Consider the following 3,375-nt stretch of genomic DNA (forward strand, 5'->3'; position numbering starts at 1 on the left):
GATCGCCGCGTCGCCTCACGCAGCCGAGGGAAGGCGGGAAGTGCCAGCCCAATCGGCGTCGCGTGCGGTTGGCGCCGCGTCCAATCAGCGCCGCCGGCCTGACAGGCCCCGCCCCTCACGCCGGCGCAAGCGCCGCCCGAGGCCGGAACCAGGGCCGCCGAGGTGGGCAAGGCTTAGGGCCTCAGGTAAGTGGGCCGGCCGCGCCCCGACACCGACCCCTGACCCCGCTCGGCCGGCGGCCGCGCCGCGAAGCACTCCCCGCACGGACGCGACGCCAGAGAAGGCGACAGTGTCCCTCCTCTGCCTGCAGGACTTGAGCCTGGAGGGCCGGAAGCGCCGGCGGCTCAAGAAGACTCCAGGGCTCCCGACAGCCACCCGCGAAGGCTGGAAGGGGCCGCAGTGACACGGGGGCACTCGGCGAACCCGCGGGGACACGATGGTCAGAGTGCCCTGAGACAGGCGCACGCTGCGGGCCAGCAGAGGGCAGCGTAACCACTCCGGGCCTGTCCCCGCTGAAAGCCGTGCTCCACCCCGCCCCGCCTTACGTTCCGGCCCCGCCCTGCCCCGCCCCTGCCAGGGTTTCCTAGAAGCCGGAGCTGCGAGTGACTGACTGCCCTCTCGTTAGCCTGAACCCCAGACCCCTGGGGCACGGAGCGCTGAGGCCATCTAGGCTTGGCACTGAGGGGACTCATCAACAGTGTATTCCCAGGCTTTTTAGAATGTTTCAATTTAAAGTATCAGTTTAAATGATAAAAGCAATGGATGCTTGTGGCGTAAACTATGCAAGCAACTCAGAAATTACAGCAGACAAGCACAAAAAATTAAAAGTGATTTCCCACCTTGCCACTTTTTAGTAGAGAGAAGAAAACTGTCAGAGCCCTTTTCATTATTAATTATTATACAATTCAACCTTATTTGAATTGTTTCTAAATAGGCTTTTAGATTATGATGTCAGATGGAAAATCTTATCACTCAATCCGAATGGGCTTTCAATTAAATGTAACAAGCTCTTACTGGGTACATCTTATCACATGGCAGAGAGAGATTGGGCTTTGGTGTGGGTTTGAATGCTAGCTTTGCTACTTACCAGCTGTAGGGCCCTAGGTGAGCTCCTTAAACCTCCCCGAGCTTCATTCATTTCAGCTGAAAAAGTGGGGAAATTATCTAGCAGGTAGTGCAATTTTCAGAATTAAATGAAATCAAATACATACAGCACCTAACATTTTAGGCAAGCAAATAAGAGAGGACACAATAAGTGTTAGTTTCCTTGCCCTGTGTTCAAAGCTTTGTAATTGAGTGAGAGTCACGATCGGGGTGCTGGGCGGGGGAAGGCAGATACACACTAGTTATTCCATATACAGGCTTCAGTAAGCACTAAGGAAGTCCAGTAACTGTCCCATCCCTTATGTCCCACTAGAGCTTTCTTCACATGTAATACTGACCTGGCATAAAAGGGTGTATTTCGGTTTCTCAAAGACATACACAACTGTGCTACTGAAGTTGAGGTGCCATCATACGATGCATTTATGTACTTATCTAGCCAAGATCCTAAATGTGACAGCATTTTAGGAAGGATAAGACTTATGTGTGAAATGACAATCAGCATGCTTCTAAAGCCTTGTTTCACAGTAATTAGACCACAAGAGAAACACACTTCAACTAACCACTTGTGCACATATACTTTAATATTTAGGCTTAGGTGAAGACACCTTAAATGGCAGGTATTAAAATATGTTTGGGAAGACAACCCAAGAATTGCACAATCCACAACAAAATTTGGACATCTAGGCCACATAACTGTGTTTTCAGGCCTGAAAATCTCCTTAAGCTGTTCCAAAGCTTCTTTATTAACTAGACAGGTATATTTAAGCTTTAAAACTTTTTAAACATTGATCTTTTTTCAAAGGCACATGGAGATTCTCTTAATATTAAAGATATATCATTTACTTCATATTCCGTGACCAGAACCTTTTTGGTAAGTGACCTTCACATGGATTATAAGATTCTCTACATGCCTTTACATAGCAATACATTTGCCAGCTCTATTTCATACCTGAATGCTGTGGACAACTGCCTTGCACGCTGGGCTGGGACCCAGGGCATAGCAGCTGAGGCCCTCACAGGCTTGCTGAACTAACTGGACAGTTTGTCAAATAGCAGGAAATGCAACCAGGCTTCTCTCCCTCTTGCATGTCAATGGTGTACACAGTGCTAACAGCCAACGATTGTTCAATTTAGTCACAATATTTTAAATCAAAGTTCCATATTCTTAGATCAGAAGGTACCAAAGAAAGCCACCCCTATTGATGGAATTTTAAAAACAACACAGTTGCAATTATAAAAAAGAAATTGGTTAAAAGGCAAAATGTGTCCTTTACATATTTATTTGACAAATGGCAACAAGCATTCAAAAATTTAGAGTCAGTGCATTGGTGACAGCTATCACAAAATTGATTACACTGGTTTCAGCTGTCTCAGAAACCAGCTTCCCAAGTTGGAGACCGTGTCCATCTTAGCTGGGTTTTCACACCTCAGTGCTAGCACCTGCCGTCAGACCACCACTCAGCACCAAAAACAATCGCCAGCCCCTCACTGAGGTTTTAAGTTCTTGTGGCACTCTGCAGGGGACAATGGCCTTGACTTCTTGGTTGGAGATTTAAAAAAAACAACAACAGCATTTAACATTTTAAAATTGGGAAACAAGTCCAGATGAGGTTATAAACTTTTCTATCTGAAGGCACAAAGAACAAAGTTGGCAGGTAGCTGATAAAACCAGGCATATATAAATACAGTTTAAAACACTTAAAAAGTATAAATATTTGTGTATTTTTTTCCTCCAGTCAGGCTGTTGCTGAAAATACCTGCTAGTTCCACTTGGTAACGTGATTTCTGAAAGATGACTGCTGGAACCTTTGACGCTCAAGAAGACATAAAGAGAGTCACCTTAATTCATCAAAAAGGTCATCACAAAGGGCATCGTTGCCCGAAATTCCATAGAGTTGCCTGAAAACTGAAATAACTTAAGGCAGAATTTCTTTAAATATTTAGGTAGTTCAAATCTAAACAGAATGGCCTGATAAAGTGCAGATACATAATTATCAAACATGTACAAGAATAATACATGACGTGCGAAAAGAGACTGCAGAAAGGGCTGGCTCTTTTGCTAGTTAAAAGTTTCAAGAATTTTCTTCCTTCGCAATTGCTGATGCAGGAGACACACAGCCTAACCGGGCAGCCTGAACTCCCAGGAATGGTTGTAAGATGACCAGATGAGGCATAAATTTCTTGCCTATTAATAGTTTCCCGGCTGTTAGAAGCCTACAGACATTGGCAAGCAAATGTGATCATAGGTTTTTCTTGTCCCAGGGCAGGAAT

Source organism: Lipotes vexillifer, unplaced genomic scaffold (genome assembly GCF_000442215.2).
Source record: "Lipotes vexillifer unplaced genomic scaffold, Lipotes_vexillifer_v1.1 scaffold1231, whole genome shotgun sequence".
NCBI classification, from domain to species: Eukaryota; Metazoa; Chordata; class Mammalia; order Artiodactyla; family Lipotidae; genus Lipotes; species Lipotes vexillifer.